This window comes from Sinocyclocheilus anshuiensis, unplaced genomic scaffold, assembly GCF_001515605.1.
Source record: "Sinocyclocheilus anshuiensis isolate Anshui unplaced genomic scaffold, SAMN03320099.WGS_v1.1 scaffold521, whole genome shotgun sequence".
Taxonomy (NCBI): Eukaryota; Metazoa; Chordata; class Actinopteri; order Cypriniformes; family Cyprinidae; genus Sinocyclocheilus; species Sinocyclocheilus anshuiensis.
Genome location: NW_015540882.1, coordinates 782,762 through 801,734, shown reverse-complemented (window position 1 = coordinate 801,734; position 18,973 = coordinate 782,762). Strand labels below are relative to the sequence as shown.

General features: G+C 37.5%; 1 pseudogene; it reads left to right on the top strand.

Annotated features, from left to right (window-relative positions):
- LOC107688575 (serine/threonine-protein kinase BRSK2-like) overlaps positions 1-15,711 on the top strand; it is an 89,273-nt pseudogene extending 73,562 nt beyond the window's left edge.
- The last annotated feature ends 3,262 nt before the right edge of the window (positions 15,712-18,973 follow it).

Below are 18,973 nucleotides of genomic sequence, written 5' to 3'. Positions count from 1 at the left end.
TTCCGTCTACATTCTATTAGGTCTACTCGTTTTCTTTTTAGAACTTTATTAAAAAATATAAAAATAAATAAAAGGTAAATCTTTTAAATGACCGAGTTACCTCGTAATCTTTAAGCAAAATATCTTCCGAAAATGAAATCTCTTTGGTGGCACATGCGGGGCTTCGCTGGTCAGTCCCTAACCAGGCCCTTCACCCTCCTCCACTTTTGAGTGCAACGCCCCCATCTCAACAACCAGCCAACGGTCAAAACAAGACCTCTCCCCCAACAATTTATTTCGCTCTAATGTACGACGCTATACAGAAGGTCCTTCACTGCTTCCTCATGACTACGGCTACGCTACATAGCTGTAAGCGAACAGCTTCTGATAAACTCTGCCGTTATTGCCTACTTTTCCTAGATTTGCGAACCATGGATTTGCGAACCATGTTGGATAAATCTTATTGATCAAAACGTTATCTACACGGACCGACAGAATCAGCTTCAACGATCCAATTTGTCTGATCCTAACACAATTTTTCCAGAAATTCAACCAGAAATTGAAATTGCACAAGACCTGGACCGTCATGGATTAAAACAGTCAATCCAGATTCTAGGAAATGGCTACAACATTATCGATTAGGAGACAAAGTTTACGTCTTGGAACGAATTCTGAAAAAGATGTCTGACACTACTGGCGCTGCTGCGAATGAGCAACAGGTGTGCTTCTGCGCCGTGGGGAAAATGTGTCCTGGAAAAGATGTCGTACACTCTATGTTTAAACAACGTTACAGAGAGCAAATTATTGATCTTCTGCGTAAGATCATTGACGATGCGTCCGATCCGAATCATGATCGTACGGGGGATTCCAAGTGTGTAACAAATCTCAAAAATTAAATGGACGTTGTAAGAAGCCTGAAAAATAATCCATGTCCTGATTTGACGAGCTTGTATATAACCGGCAAAGGGCCAATCTGTGTAACTACCAGAAAAATTCTGGATACGATGTCTGAATGTAGCGATGAGATGTACATTGACGAGGTTCTCTGTCTGTGTACGTGTGTAATGGATTTATGTGTGACGCTAGTTCAAAAACAGTATGGTTCCATGATATGTGAAATTATTGAGACGCTAGTCAATTTCATATTACAGAAAAACATGTTGGCATGCAGAGATTTTCTTTTCTGGCTAGATAACCTGTAATGTCATCACTATTGTTTGTAATGACAATTTGATCATTTTCTTCACATAATAAAAGGTAAATAAAAGTTTGAATCACTTTACTCGTTATTCTTTTCTCCGTGTTCAATTTTTGGATTTTAATGATTTTGCATACGCCTTTATCCTAAGCGAATTAGTACGATAGAAGCAACAAGTCATGGATAGTCTAACGCAGTACACATAATTGACGCTCAGTTACAGTCGTACCTGTTTCCTGGAACAAAACTAAAAGGCGGGCGCCTAAAACACTACGACTGAATAAAACTGCCTGAATCATCGCTTTTGCTCAAAACAACTGATTTATTAAAGTTGTATTTAGAGACGCGTACAAATAAAATAGTTTTTCCTCACCATCTTCAACTTTAAGTGTTTTAAATGTACAGAGAAATAGTAAGATTGAGATCTTGTGTCTCGCGGCATCTTCGTGGACAAACCAGAAATGACCATACGGTATTATTTCAATTAATGTGTTAACAAATAATGGTTCTTTGTGTGATTTCATAAGAAAAGCATCTAAATTGTAAACAAACTATTATATTTTATATTAAAACGTAATAAAAAAATTGTTTAGTAACACGCAGTTGTGTAAGACACGAACCAAAACATTACATTAATGTGTTATCAGTCCTTTTACAAACATCATTAACTAAAATGAACGAAAGACAATAATCAGCAATATGAGTTCACACAGATAACGTTATTTGAATGATTCATTGATATAACATGTCAGTGAGTTGTTAGAAAAGAAATGTATACTGACATCATTGCGTGATGACTAAAGGAACCAACGAATCGGTTCTTTAATGCGGTTCATTGACCCAAACTCCCCGAAAGAATTGGTTCGCGAAAATGAATCGGACTTTGCATTGCTAACGTCACTAAATTGTAACATCGCAACAGGTACGGACCGTATACTTAACAAATAGTGCGGAGATGTGAGTCTTTTTATATAGTGTATCTGAGCATGCGTACATTTAGAAGTCCAACGTTTTAGACCGCTACCATGTATGAGTATTGTGGGGTATTGCCCCCGGTGGCCATGTCTGAAGTCTGAGGTTTATGCTGGGATTTGTAGTTCCCTGACCTAGAAGTCTGTAGCGTTTGAATGCGTCATTAGTTACACGTTTTAAATTTAACATCTTTGTAAAAAATAAATAAATTGTTAACATATTTAGACTAAACAATTATATTCAAGAATAATACGATATACCTATGATAAAACAGACTTGACATGTATATGTTGTAACGGATCAGCCATTGTTGTGTTATTTCGTGAAATAGCATTAGGATTTGGTTGTGTGTTCTTGAAATCAAACAATTGTCTTTGTCTTAAGAAAAAGTCGAACAGTCCCATCTGGTATCTGAATATTCAGTCTGTCTTCATCATGAAATAATGAAACCATCATTACCCCATTCTGGAGAATGTGTGTTGTGTTAGACAGGGTGCTTCATGACCCAAAAGCGGTATGTTTGTTGTGTTCTCTACCTCCGCATGTCTTCATCTCATTGACCGTAACTAGTATTTAGGATGACCAGTACTGTTAGGCAAGGCGAGGCATGTTTATTTATATAGTACGTTTCATACACAATGGTAATTCAGAGTACTTTACATAAAAGGGGAGTAAAATAATCATAAAAAATAATAATACTCACAACATAGAATAAAAAAAAAACGTTTTAAATTATTTAAAAATTGATTTAATAATGAATTAAAACAGTTAAGAATAGATGAGTTGTTAGAAAAGAAATGTATACTGACATCATTGCGTGATGACTAAAGGAACCGACGAAACGGTTCTTTGAAGCGGTTCATTGACCCAAACTCCCCGAAAGAATCGGTTCGCGAAAATTTCGCGACTTTGCATGTGAGTCTTTTTATATAGGGTATCTGAGCAGGCGTATATTTAGAAGTCCAACGTTTTAGACCGTTACCATTTATGAGTATTGTGGGGTATTGCCCCGGTGGTCATGTCTGAAGTCTGAGGTTTATGCTGGGATTTGTAGTTCCCTGACCTAGAAGTCTGTAGCGTTTCAATGCGTTATTAGTTAGACATGTTAAATGTAACATCTTTGTAAAAAATAAATAAATAGTTAACATATTTAGACTAAACAATTATATTCAAGAATAATACGATATACCTATGATAAAACAGACTTGACATGTATATGTTGTAACGGATCAGCCGTTGTTGTGTTATTTGGTGAAATAGCATTAGGATTTGGTTGTGTGTTCTTGAAATCAAACAATTGTCTTTGTCTTAAGAAAAAGTCGAACCGTCCCATCTGGTATCTGAATATTCAGTCTGTCTTCATCATGAAATAATGAAACCATCATTACCCCATTCTGGAGAATGTGTGTTGTGTTAGACAGGGTGCTTCATGACCCAAAAGGGTATGTTTGTTGTGTTCTCTACCTCCGCATGTCTTCATCTCATTGACCGTAACTGGTATTTAGGATGACCAGGACTGTTAGGCAAGGCGAGGCATGTTTATTTATATAGTACGTTTCATACACAATGGTAATTCAGAGTACTTTACATAAAAGGGGAGTAAAATAATCATAAAAAATAATAATACTCACAACATAGAATAAAAAAAAAACGTTTTAAATTATTTAAAAATTGATTTAATAATGAATTAAAACAGTTAATCTGACTCCAGAATCACACCAAGATTCTTGACTTGATTTTTTGTTGTTTGATACCTAGAGTCAAGGTTTGCAATCGCCTTGAGAAATTCGTCTTTGCTTCCAAGTGCAATGACTTCAGTTTTCTCCTTGTTTAACTGAAGAAAGTTTTAGCACATCCAAACTGTTAATTTCATCAATGCATCGGCATAGGGAGTCAATGGGGCTGTAGTCATTTGGTGATAAGGCTAGGTAAACCTGGGTAACATCTGCAAAGCTGTGAAAGGCAATTTGGTTCTTTCTCATTATTTGACTTAGTGGGAGCATATACAGGCTAAACAAGAATTGAGTCTTTTGGGGCTCCGCATGACGCATGTCATGGACGTCCACTTAGACTTATGCTCTCCTATACTCACATAATAACCTCTCCTTATTGCACTTCTGGTTAGATGCTAACTGCATTTCGTTGCCTTGTACCTTACATGTGCAATGACAATAAAGTTGAATCTAATCTAATCTAAACATTCATTGCCAAAGAAGCTGGTTGTTCACAGAGTGCTGTATCCAAGCATGTTAACAGAAAGTTGAGTGGAAGGAAAAAGTGTGGAATAAAAAGATGCACAACCAACCGAGAGAACCGCATCCTTATGAGGATTGTCAAGCAAAATCGATTCAATAATTTGAGTGAACTTCACAAGGAATGGACTGAGGCTGGGGTCAAGGCATCAAGAGCCACCACACACAGATGTGTCAAGGAATTTGGCTACAGTTGTTGTATTCCTCTTGTTAAGCCACTCCTGAACCACAGACAATGTCAGAGGCGTCTTACCTGGGCTAAGGAGAGGAAGAACTGGACTGTTGCCCAGTGGTCCTCTTTTCAGATGAGAGCAAGTTTTTTATTTCATTTGGAAACCAAGGTCCTAGAGTCTGGAGGAAGGGTGGAGAAGCTCATAGCCCAAGTTGCTTGAAGTCCAGTGTTAAGTTGCCACAGTCTGTGATGATTTGGGGTGCAATGTCATCTGCTGGTGTTGGTCCATTGTGTTTTTTGAAAACCAACGTCACTGCACAAGAAATTTAAGAAATTTTGGAGCACTTCATGCTTCCTTCTGCTGACCAGCTTTTTGAAGATGCTGATTAGCAGGATTTTTGAAGATGCTGATTTCATTTTCCAGCAGGATTTTTGGCACCTGCCCACACTGCCAAAAGTACCAAAAGTTGGTTGAATGACCATGGTGTTGGTGTGCTTGACTGGTATTGTCAAGAGGAAAATGAGAAACGAGACCAAAAAATGCAGATGAGCTGAAGGTCACTGTCAAAGAAACCTGGGCTTCCATACCACCTCAGCAGTGCCACAAACTGATCACCTCCATGCCACGCCGAATTGAGGCAGTAATTAAAGCAAAAGGAGCCCCTACCAAGTATTGAGTACATGTACAGTAAATTAACATACTTTCCAGAAGGCCAACAATTCACTAAAAATATTTTTTTTATTGGTCTTATGAAGTATTCTAATTTGTTGAGATAGTGAATTGGTGGGTTTTTGTTCAATGTGAGCCAAAATCATCACAATTAAAAGAACCAAATACTTAAACTACTTCAGTCTGTGTGCATTGAATTTATTTAATACACGAGTTTCACAATTTGAGTTGAATTACTGAAATAAATGAACTTTTCCACGACATTCTAATTCATTGAGATGCACCTGTATGTGTGTGATCGGTTAAAATGCGCAACACTGTAAAAACGCCTAAAATGATATACGGTGCAACATGGGCAGATCTTAATTTAATGCCGCAATCGACACTGTCTATTCATATTCACTTTGTTAGCAATAGACATAATAGATTTAATTTGTTTGTGCAGGGGCATTTTTGTCCAATTTAGTGGCATTGCCCTTACACGAAATTCCCAAACTTTCCCATGGAAATGATTGGATTTTGCTCATAAAATTTATCCAAACAATGAAATTTATGTGAATTTTGCTAGCAAAACAACCTCAGAAATCATAAATTCATGGCAAATTCCCATGGTGACTTGAATCTGATGTGAAGTCTACGAAATCTGAAATTACCGAAGACCTAGATTCCTATTAAAATTACTGGATTTCGCCTGCAAAAATTCACCAAATAACCATATATGTAACCGCACCTTAATCAACAGCCACGCTTTTCCAAGTCTCCATTTATTCCAAATATGTATAAATGGAACAGTGTAACAGTGTAAAATATGTAACAATGAACTGATCCTTGCCTTCCTCAGATACCCAGCCTCAGTCACAGCGTCGTCTCGCAGACAAGTTTTCGGGCTGAGTATAAATCCACCGCTGGCCCCACCGTCTTCCAGAAGCCTGTTAAGTTCCAGGTCGACATCACGTACACCGAGAGCACTGCGGCCACCAAGGAGAACGGCATCTATTCAGTCACCTTCATTCTGCTCTCAGGTAACCACAGCAACCGCAATCAAACCCGCTGCTACATCAGCACTCATCAAGACCGTAGAACATCAGAGTAGCTTGAAATAAACGAAAATAGTCATGGGTAAAAGAGAAAAAGGTGAATTGTTTTATCTTTCTCCATGATGTTTAAACATGTTTGGGATCATTTATTTGTAATTAAATTTTGTTGAGATAATATTTTGCAATATATATATATATATATATATATATATATAAAAATTTTTTTACCAAAAATGCTTTGTCGCCAAATAATTCAAAATGATTAATGTAAAACAAATAATAAATATAATCTTAAAATAATTTTCATTTATATTCACCAATACAACTATATATAGTTGATATACAAGGTTAAATTCTCTGTTTATTACTCATTTTAATACTTGAAAAAATATTTTTGAGTGATGACAGCTGTCAGGTTGGATTGCGAATTCTAATGATATTGGGTCTCATTCACTAATAATTGTGCAGATTATTTGTTTTTATACACACAAGAGAACTTCTCTGCCTAATTTGTAACACTGTGCGTAAATGAATTAATTATGAAACTTGTTCTATTGTTAATGTACTTGGAGTGTTATAAATGAGCGACCATGTGTTAATCATTTGTATAATATAAGGACTTTCCGAACAATCTTTTCTTCGTAGCTTTTTGTCACTCTCAGGCTCAGCAATCATAAGACACATGTATATTTTGAAATATAATTAGGATTAAAACATTTATGTGGTTTCAGTTGTTCCTACATTTGTAGTAAAATGTATTATAAATTTATGAAAAATGTAACAGATGAGTCATGATTTGTTTGTGAAAACGTTTGTATGACTTCACGCACAAACTGGTGCATACGCCTGGTTAGTGAATGAGACCAATTGCCTTGAGGAAGCTTAATGGGCAAATTAATTTTTGAAGATATGTGATTATGAATATATATTACATAGCCCATTTCTGACAGTCTTATTCTTAGTCTTGGCAGGAATTTTATTTGTGTCCTCTAAGGAACAATACTTACAAATATTTCCATTTAATTCTCAGATTGAGCCAAATAGTCTCTTACACACTAATTATCCCATCAGTATATTGCAGATCACAATAACAACATAAGATAAATAGAACACCTAAAAATGCATTATTATTTCGGCTAATGCATCATTCTCCCTTATTTTCTGCCATTAATATCCATTACGTCTCCTCATGATAGCGCCAGCAGCAGCTCTTATCCACTACAGCGTGCAGGATGTTAAATAATGTCATTGTCCACCTAGTAGAGATAAGAAAGATTGCAAGTTACAAGTAGTTTTATAATAAATTCCTGTCATATTCCTAAAAGGCTCCAATTTTTCTGTCTGTGGAGCTTTTCTCACTAGAATGCAAGCCAAGTGAATGAGTAGTCGATTCTTCGGTCTTAAGGAAGTTCCGCTCCGACTTCCTCTTTCAAAATGTCAACAGGGTTTAGTCTTTTTACATGTGTGACCTGTTACACTTTATTGCAGGTCCAAGCCGGCGTTTCAAGCGGGTGGTAGAAACGATTCAGGCGCAGTTGTTAAGCACACACGACCAGCCGGGAGTCCAGCAGCTGTCTGGTGAGTATAAATCCCCCTGTCCCTTCCCCCACTCCGTCCCGAGTCCCACGATCCCTATCATGCCTGTTTATACCCCTCCTCCATCATGCATGTTCCTCGTCCACAGCACACCACAACACAGCATCACAGTATTCTCCACATGATCCCACCCTAAAGAAATCCCCATTCAGACGCTAGAAGAGATGGGGAGTTTTTCAATTCGTGGTGATTCCCTTCGGCCACACCGCTGCTCCCATTTCTCAGACGGCATTAACGGTAGATTTCCCCGACAGTTCTCCAAATGTGGGCACCTCAGCTTCATGATTTCTAGTTTTGGGAGATAGTGTCCTTGTTGGATGACGGATCTGGACTGGTTATGTAAAGGTTCCTGCTACCGTTTTAGGTCGGGATAACCCTAAAACTGAAATCCTGCTCTCTCACCATCAATTATTGTGCTAAACGAACCAGAACACAGAAGACACAAATCAGGGGCATTACTATAAAATACCAAGTTTTGGGAAAGTGTTTCTTCAGTATATATATTCTATTATCGTGAACTATCCAGAGCTTCAAAGATGAACGGCTTATAATGTGTTTTTTTTTTCTTTTAGAGGAGAAACGTAAAGAAAAGGCACTTTTCCATCCTATTCTCCATCCACCCCGTGCACATCCTCTCTTCTTGACACATGATAACAGCTCCACATAGTGGTCTGTTAGGTGAACAACAGCATTTAATAGACAACACCAATGCATATAATCCAACTTTTGAGTTTTTCAAATGCACACCAATGCAGATCGTTTCAGTAACTACTGGTAATGGATCTCCACGGACAGTATTTGAGGCAAACATTAAAGAAAAAGTTAGGGTTTTATTTTAGAAATAAGTCGTGCTTTTCATTCAATGTGAGGAAGAAATTAGTGTCCGCTACTTTTCTACTGGTTCTTGATTATGGGGACGTAGTGTATCAGCATGCTCCCTCTTATCTTCTTGCCTTCTTGGATGCTTTGTACCATGGTGCTCTGAGATTTATAACTGATTGTAAATTTTCAACACATCATTGCGAACTATACAAAAGAGTTGCATGGCCTTCTTTGAGCATTCAGAGAAAAATGCATTGGTATCTATTGATATATAAAGCCATATTGGGTTATTTGCCATTTTATCTTTGTTGTTTTATTCAAATGACGTTGTCTGCCAATTACTCATGTTCTCAATCAAATTATAATCTTTGTGTGCTCTTTGTCAGAACTGAGCTTGGTAAAACTTCCTTAATATGCCGCCACTTCAGATTGGAATCTTCTCTAAAAGCAGATGAAGTTACAAAACTTGGTGTCTTACATTTATTTTAAATATTACTGCATAATCTAGAGAGTGAATTAATGGCGTGTAATTGTTTTTAATTGGTTATATGTTTGTATATCTTGGCCAGGACACTCATGTAAAAGAGATTTTAATCTCAGTGAGTCTTTTTCCTGGTTAAATAAAGGTAATAAATAAAATATACAAAGGTGCTGTACGTGGCTGAAAAAAAAGTATTGGAGAGAGTAATAATTATATAAATGAAAGGCTGCATTTATAAAAAATACAGTTAAAAAAACAGTATATTATTAGAATTTAACAGAACTGGTTTCTATTTGAATATTATCGAAAAAAAAAATTTATTTAATTAAAATGTAATTTATTCCTGTGACGACAAAGCCATTACTCCAGTCTTTAATGTCACACAATTCTTCAGAAATCATTCTAATATGCTGATTTGCTGCTCAATTATTATTATTTATTATTGGTGTTCAATTATTATTAATTATAATTGTGATGCATTTTTCCATGATTCTTTGATGAATTGAAGGTTCAAAGGAACATTTATTTGAAATATAAAAGTATTTTAACATTATTCATGTCTTTATGGTCACTTTTGACCAATTTTTTTTTTCAATTTAAATAAAAAAGATGATGCATTTTCTAGAATAAAAATATATGTAATAATTCTTTTTATAATTAATGAAAACCTGAAATAATAAGAAATGTTTCTTGAGCAATAAATCAGCATGCTAGAAGGATCATGTAGCCTAACACTGAAGATTGGAGTAATGACTATTGATAAAATAATTTTACATTAATGTTTCAATACTAAATTTTAAATTGTATTATTCCACTAATTAAACTTTTTAATCAAACTGTTTTGCTCATAATATTATTTATTTAATGGAAAATATTGTTTTTTAAATAAAAAATGCCAATGCTATTTTGGACCCCACTGTATATGCACACATTTTAGTAATTACTTCTAGAATTTATCAAGTAGCATTTAATAACGAGAGTGTTTAGTCAACAGTGTTTGTTGCTGCCAATTTGAGGAGGTTTCAGTGAGTGTTGGGTAACAGAAAGAAATCCCAGACCATCTCAAGAAAGTAGATTGTTGCTTTTGCTCCTCCTGTCGTCCTTCTCTGTTCCCACCCCACTGTCTTTCACTGTCTTTCCTTCTTTCTCCTTTGCTTTCACTCAAACACGTCACATTCATTCGCTCTGTCTCATTCAGCGCTGTATGACTCACTGTGGTTTGAACGCACTACTGCACTGCAGATGAATGGCACATACACACTGCAGTCAGATTACACTCACCGCTCCAGAAATAAACACTTAAATTACGCATTTAATTATGTTATTTTGTGTAGGTGGTTGTGGTTTTCTGTGTGTATGCAAATACCTAGCCTCCTAATGTTCTTTAGTTTCATAAAAACTATTTTTATTCCAAACAAGTATAATTATCCACATAAACTTGTCTAATAACCACCCAACCGAAGTCTTCTTGCCCCTAATGTAGTCTAGATGAAGACATCTGGCCCCATGCTTGTTAATTGGAAATTGCTCATTTGCTTCACATAAGCATGATGAAGAGCGTACACAGCGAATCTAATGAGCTAATGCGCTGATCCAATTTATAAACCGAAAAAGGGTGCGCTATTTGTGATAGTTTTGTCTGGTGTCAACACGCATGTTTCTCTCTCACAGAGAACTCTCAGTGTGCTGCAAAAACCGCCAAAGTCTCAAAGTCAAAGTGTGGTAAGATTTTTACGGCTTCTGTGTTAAATACGCCAATCTTGCAGCACAATTACAGTGGCCCAGAGAGTATTTAGACACTTGAGTCACACTTAAAGATGTCTGAACGTCATTGCTTTAGATACCTAAATGAGAATTTGCTGAAAACTTGCCCACCCTCAGGCCATAGATGAGTTTGTTTCTTCATCAGAACAGATTTGGAGGAATTTATAATTGCATCACTTGCTCACCAGTGGATCCTCTGCAGTGTATGGGTGCCGTCAGAATGAGAGTCCAAACAACTGATAAAAGCATCACAATAATCAACAAATAATCCACACCACTCCAGTCCATCAGTTAACATCTTGTGAAGTGAAAACCTGCACGTTTGTAAGAAACAAATCCACAATTAAGTCATTTTTAACTTCAAACTGTTGTTTCCGGCTAAAATACGAGTTCATAATCCATAATATTGTTTTCTCCAGTGAAAAAGTCATCTCGTCAGAATCAGGAGAGAAATATGCACAGATCAATCATTTACAAGCAAAAACAGTCCAAAACAGTTCTAAACAAATATGTGAGAGGATTTTGATGTGCAGAGAGACATTAGGAGATGGACTTTTTCACTGGAGGAAGCGTTATTATAAACTATGGACTCATATTTTAATGATGTATTTGTTTCTTACAAACACGCAGCTTTTCCCTTCACAAGACATTAACTGATGGACTGGAGTGATGTGGATTACTTGTGGATTATTGTGATGTTTTTATCAGCTGTTTGGACTCTCATTCTGACGGCACCCATTCACTGCAGAGGATCCATCTGTGAGCAAGTGATGCAATGCTACATTTCTCCAAATCTGATTCAATTAAGAAACAAAGAAAATAGAAACTGAGAGTATTGATATAATTAGCCATGATTCATTTTGGGATTCATTTGATTATTTAAACAGATTTATACTAATTTATTAATATTTATTCATTTAAGTACTTTTAAGTCATCCTGTGGCCCGCTTGGAAATTTACTGAGGACCCTTGTCAAAAAACCACTGGTCTAATACAATTATGTTCATTTTAGGGATAGTTCACACAAAAATAAAGATTCTATCATCATACACTCATGTTTTTCCGAACCTGTATGGCTTTGTTCTGCAGACATGAGGGTGAATAAATAAGGTCATGTTTGGGTGAACTATCTCTTTAAGTGTCCAAAAACTTTTTGGGGTCACTAAACTACTTTGTCACACACACTGCCTTTTATCTTATATAAGCCTGTGATAATCACAGCACATGCAATGATGCATGCCCTGTAGATCACATCCCACTTTAAGTGCACCCAACCACATAAATACCCTTTCACATGTAATTAAGTGCAGCACAATTCTTTTCTGTTTAAGTTTTGTGTACACTTGCAAGACAAGCTGTTAAGATGAGCACAACATAAACTGGCTATTTAGTGCGTACGTGGCTTATGAATCTGGTCTTAGTTTCTTAGTTATGTGAGCCAAACAGACGAGGCTGTGCATATGTACACCAGAGGCTCTTATGTGCCCCCAAGTGTGACTGAGTGCCAGTTTGTGTTATTGTGCAGGTTTGCATGTGTATTCATGCATTTGGAAGTATACTAAACCAAGTAAACTAAAGGGGGGTTTCTAATACAGTCAGAGTTAGCTTAAGGCTAGTCTGAGCCTCAGATGGACTATTCACAGACCGTCTGCTGCATATTACACACAAATGCCAAGAACGTTTGAAAATCGCCAGTTCCAGGAATCAGGATGCACAGGTTTTTAATTAGCCTGTCGAAAAACAAAAAGTTTACAGAAGTCTGCTAGAATGAGTGAAAACTGTGCAAGAAGGCTCACTGGGGGAAACGCATACTTGCGAAGGCCCCGCGGCCAGCTGTGTGCCAGTGCGCTGAGTATTCCCTCGGCCAGGGAGAAGAACAGCTGACAGTGAGAGGTTTCTGGAGAGGGTATATATATATATATATATATATATATATATATATATATATGTGTGAGTTTATATCTCACAATTCTGAGGAAAGGTCCAGATGTAGTTTAGATGAAGAAATTTATTAAAAATAAATAAAATAAAATATTTGAGCAGTGGTCACTGTGTATAGACTTTGGCGAAGAAAATGTTTGTAGACATTGTAGTTTTTCATCCAAAAAATTTTCATGAACATAATCACAAAAACAAGGCCGAATATAGAGTGCTTGATGATATCTTGTTGATGTATATTCCGCCTGTGGAATATGGTGTAAAATTGAACCAGACAGATGAGACTTCATAGGCTTATGTGACTTTGAGGAGTGAGCGGAATGAAGATTAAAGGGTACATTGTACCCATGTGTGGGTCTCCTGACTGATCTACGTGTCATTCTCTCTGCAGTGACAGATGTGCAGATGCCACATCGCTTCTCTCATTACTTTAGAGCCTTTTCTAATTATCTAGCCTTTCTCATGTTTGCTATATAAAGCCATGTGCCTCACCTCTATCAGGGCTAAAACCCTAAAAGTCAACATGAAATCAAAATCAACTCTCTTTACTTTCTTAATACACGTTCCTGGTCTTATTTCAAATGACTTAGTACAACCTAATTAAAAACGTTTATGTTAGCTAAAGCTATTTATTTGGTTTAGGTACTGTTGTTACACCAATCTCACCAGTTAAGCAGCATTTTCTTGTCTATTAAAGTAGGATACTTCAAATAAATGTAAATAACAATAGATTTGAAAAGAAGTGTTAGAGATGCTCTTGGGGATGACCTTCAGCCTCCAGCCTTCAGACTCCAGGTCTGCAACAATCGACTGCAAACTTGCATTCAGGTTTGACTCCATCTTGAAACTCAGCAAACAATTGCCTGTGGAGAAAAATCTATTCGCACCTTAATTTTGGGGGGAATATTCTGTTTCACTTGGAAATGCATCTTGGCTGAAGTAAAATGGGTTGCAAATGCTGTTTCATGTTGACTTTAAGGAGGTAGCTCTGTTTTGGAACACTGTAGCTGGTTTAGACAGCTGACCAGCTGAACTACCGGCTGAGCTGTTACACTATCTTGATCAAGGATGTTGTTGGAAAAAGCAGATCTTAAAAGTCCCACCAACCATCTTGGCGGAAGCAAAATGGATTGCAAATGCTGTATCACATTGACTTTAAGATGGTTGGTCTGTTTTGGAAAATGGTAGCTGGTTTCTAGCTGGTTCACGCTGGTTGACCATCTCATACTAGCTGTTGGGGACCTGGCTAAGCTGGTACACCAACTTGGTCAAGGATGTTGCTGGAAAAAACAGGTCATAGCATTTGAGTTAGTCAAGTTGCTTTTGGAACATGATAGCTGGGTTATTTCTGGTCCAAGAGTGTTATTTTGGTTGACTAGCTAGTGGAAACCTAGTTGAAATTGGGCTGGAAAAACCAGGTTAAGCATATTTTTGGCAGTCAAGGTGATTTATCTGGTCTACCAGCTTAGCCAGGTGCCCACCATTTGGTAGTTCAGCTTATCAACCTTCTAAACTACAGCTAATTATGTTGATGTAGCTATGTTCATCTTGCTCAACTCATACAGCATAGCACTAGCAACACCATGGTTATGGTTTCTATTTCCAAGAAAGACATCCTGGTAAAATATTGTAACTTTGAATGTACTGTAAGCTGCAAGCCAGCTTAGACCAGCTAATGGCCAGTTAGAAACCAGCTAGCTACCAGTTTAAGCTGGTTTTGTCTGACTTAACCAGGGAATCCTCATCTTGTACAGAATTTTCAACATTAAAAGTTAGTATGGCCCTAAAAGCTTCTTCATGTCTTAGTCTTGACATTTCCCCTCTTTTTCTCCTTTCTCCTGTTTTCCCCTTTCTGTCCACTTCTCGTGTGAACCCATTGTTCATTTCTCTATTTGTTCTCTCTCTTTCTCTCTTTTTTCCTCTTCTTCCTATCTGTGTACCTAGGCAGCCCATTGAGTAACTTCTTTGACGTAATTAAACAACTTTTTTCAGACGAGAAGAATGGCCAGGTGCCTCTTCAACCTGGCACGCCCAACAGACACCCACCTTACGCCCGTCACCACGACCCTCAGCCTAGTGACTCTAAATGCCCAGCGGGCAATCCCAGGGACAATACCAAGCTGGTGGCATCCGTTGGGACACAGGAGCAGCCCTAAAACTTTACGTCCCAACATAAAAGCACTCAAAAATGTACATAGTCTTAGAGTTGATGGAATTTATATTTGGACAAACTTTTGTATGATGGAAATGACTGCTTAAAAACAAATTATGACACAAATCCAGACACATTTCCCCTTTCACCGTCTCTGCCATGTCGTTGTGCCAGCCCCTACCCAAACCCCTGTTGTTTCTTCCCCAGATATTTTCATGTCTTTACGTCTGTCTTCCTGTTTTCCTCACCTTTGTGACGGCTTGTCTTTGCTGCTAGGAATTATCCAGAAAACGTATTAAAACTCCGCCCCCACTTCCCTGGACATCCTGAGACGGACATTTATTGACAGACGGCACTTTTCATGACGAACAAGCGGGTTACCAAGGAGATGGACGCTTCATCTTTCGTCATACTCTTCCCTTCCCGCTCTCTGTTCTCTCCGAGGACTAAAATACAAATACCCACACTTGTTCCCACTCAACCTGTGTGCACCCCTGCCATCATCTCAGCACCCCAACCTGTTAAAATGGTTGACCAGCCAGTGGGAACTGGCTGCACCAACAGGCTCTGTTCCAAAACGTAGTGAGCTGCCTCTAAGATACCTCACTCTGATCAAATGATAAGGCAGCCTCTTAATGCAATGCAACAAACATCGTTAAAAAAATGGTGTTAAAGATGGCAGAGTTTAATTAAAATAAGGACTATTTTACCCAATATTTGAATGTTATGTATTTTTATGTACAATAAAGTATGGAGCTATTAGCATAGCAACATGCTAACGTCAAACGCTGTTGAAATCAATTGAACATTGAGTCTCTCTGTGCAGTTGTTAGCTTAACAACATGCTAACGTCAAACGCTGTTGAAATCAATTGAACATTGAGTCTCTCTGTGCAGTTGTTAGCTTAACAACATGCTAACTACAAACGAAAAGTGACGTGACATGTGCCCAAGTATGGTTACCCATACTAGGAATTAGTGCTCTGCATTTATCCCATCCTAAGTGCACACACACAGCAGTGAACACACACCCGGAGCAGTGGGCAGCCATTTATGCTGCGGCGCCCGGGGAGCAGTTGGGGGTTCGGTGCCTTGCTCAAGGGCCCCTCAGTCATGGTATTGAAGGTGGAAGAGAGCGCTGTACATTCACTCCCCCCACCTACAATCCCTGCCGGTACGAGACTCGAACCCAGAACCTTTTGGTTACGAGTCCGACTCTCTAACCATTAGGCCACGACTTCCCCCAAACTGTCAGCTGAGAATTGAGCCTCTAGTGCACATACTTCAGGAGTGCCATTTGTGTCACACATACCGCTCTTCCACTGGGGCTGGTGCTGGAGCTGGAGTCAGTGCTCGGCCAAGAGTGGCACTTGTTCAGAACTGGCTCCTCTGACAGTGAGCAGAACCCTCTCCATCACCAATCTGTGATGGCAATCACTTGTTATCTCTTGCAGAAGGAGAGCGTTGATCTATTCTGCTGTCCACTGCTGAACTGACATATTTAATTGTTGTGTTAATGCTGTTAATTTACCTGAACTCCACCTACTGATGTCATAGGTTCCCTTGTTCGAGACCAGTAAGGTTTTGGGGCCGGTTCGGAACTAGGATCTGGGCACTGGCCCAGGATATTTTTGAGTGGAAAAGTGCAGCCTGGTTCCCAAATGGGCTCCGGCTCTGGCACAAGCCCTAGTGGAAAAGCGGTAACAGAGTTGAAGAGTGTTTCAAATAAGTTGTTAGCTTAGAAACATGCTAATGGAAAACTCTACTGAAAACAATTAAGAATCAAGTCTGACTTTTTATCTCCCAGTTCTGACTTTTTTTCCATCAGAATTCAGATTTTTTTTCTCAGAATTGTGAGATATAAACTCGCAACTCAGAAGAAAAGTCCAAATTGCGAGATATAAACTAGTAATTGCAAGAAAAAAATGTAAGATTAAAAAGTCGAAATTACCTTTTTTATTTTTTTATTCCATGGCTGAAACATAAAACACAATTCTGACTTTTTTTTTCTTGCAGTTGTGAGTTCATATCTCACAATTCGGACTTTTCTTATCAGAATTGTGAGTTTCTATTTCGCAATTGCAAGTGAATTGTGAGATATAAACTCGCAACTCAGAAGAAAAGTCCAAATTGCGAGATATAAACTAGTAATTGCAAGAAAAAAATGTAAGATTAAAAAGTCGAAATTACCTTTTTTATTTTTTTATTCCATGGCTGAAACATAAAACACAATTCTGACTTTTTTTTCTTGCAGTTGTGAGTTCATATCTCACAATTCGGACTTTTCTTAAAATTGTGAGTTTCTATTTCGCAATTGCAAGTTTTAAACTCATAATAAGACTTTTCTCTCAAATTGCGAGTTTATATCTTGCAATATTGAGTTTATATCTCACAGTTCTGACTTTTTTTTTTTCAAAATTGAGTTGAAGTCCAATATGTGAGATATAAACTCTAAATTGTGAGAAAAAAGTGAGAATTGTGATATCAAAAGACACAATTACCTTTTTATTTTTTATGGAAATAAGCTTCCTTCATGAAGTGCGTTACTTATGAGGTTACGAATCAGGAAACCTGGCTGGTGCACACAATTTTTGCCTTGATTTTGCTTAGAGAGTGTCTTTAAACAAAAGAGTCTTAAAAGTGTGTATCATGCTTTAAACAATGAGGCAGCTTACTAGGTTTGGAACAGATTCACACTTAAAATACTAGACATCAGCGCACACTCGCAACTCTAGGATGTTTGCACTCAGATTCATGAAGACCATAGGAAAAAAAAAAAACACAATTTGAGAAGGAAAAGATGACTTTGAGAGCTTGTCGTGGAGGATGTGGACTTTTTCAAACTGTATCGTTTCCATTTGCGCTCTCTTTTATTTATTAATGACTTTATGTTTGAAGAACATCACTTGATCTGAAATCATTGCTGCAAAAGGACTGAAACATGGATTTCAGTGAGTTTGGGACTTGGGATGGGGTGGGGGGAATAGTACTGAATGAATTTGTCCTAATGAATGAATCTCTGTTGTACAGATTGAACATAATTATGTACAAATATAATGTCTAGATGTGACACTAGCTTTAGTTCTGTTGTAGATTCAGATTTGAAATCTTGTGTTGCCAGTCTTTATTTAATTATTATTTAACCCTTGTACTTCTGTATTTATTATGTGATGGAACAATTTGTTTCATTTAATCGATTTGGGTAGACACTGAATCGCAGTGTTTGATTTGTCTGTTTTATTTTTATTTTTTTCCTGATCATTCCTCATGTTCGCTACCAGCAGACACACACACACACAAAAAAAAAAAATACATTGTGGATATTTTTTTATTTTTCCTTCTGTTTTATCTCTGTCCTTATTTATTGTCATCTAATTATATATGAGAACCTGAATGTTATTTATGACAATAATGTGTTTGTATCAGGGCAACACAATTTTGTTCGTTTAAAGAAACTTTCTTATGTCTTGATTTGTAAAAGTACCGTGGACTTTACAAATCTCTCTTTCCTAGCTTCAAAAGAGAACAAAATACTATGTAAAAACATATGAACCACAAAAAAGCTAATTTAACAGTAATTTAAGAATGTAGTTTAGCCTCCATGGGGAGGAGATTAACTTCTTGATATCAATGTCAGCTTCATATCATTGTTTGTGTACAATGGATGACAAAAAAGCTGTTCTTGGATCAGTTTTACTGTAAATATGGTATGGTGGCCTTCGGGAAGCTCAAAGGCCATTCCTGCTCTTTGCTTTTGACTTGTATTGCTGTGTGCATGCACGCATTTTCTTTGCATGGCTTTGACGTAACAATTCTCCAAAATCACGCTGTTTTCTCAGAACTGCTTCCTTACGTTGTTTAATGGGGAAAAAAAGAAAAACACCTGCCTTCACGCCCCCCCCCTCCCTCTCTCTGTTAGTCTCTCTGCATATTTTCGTTCT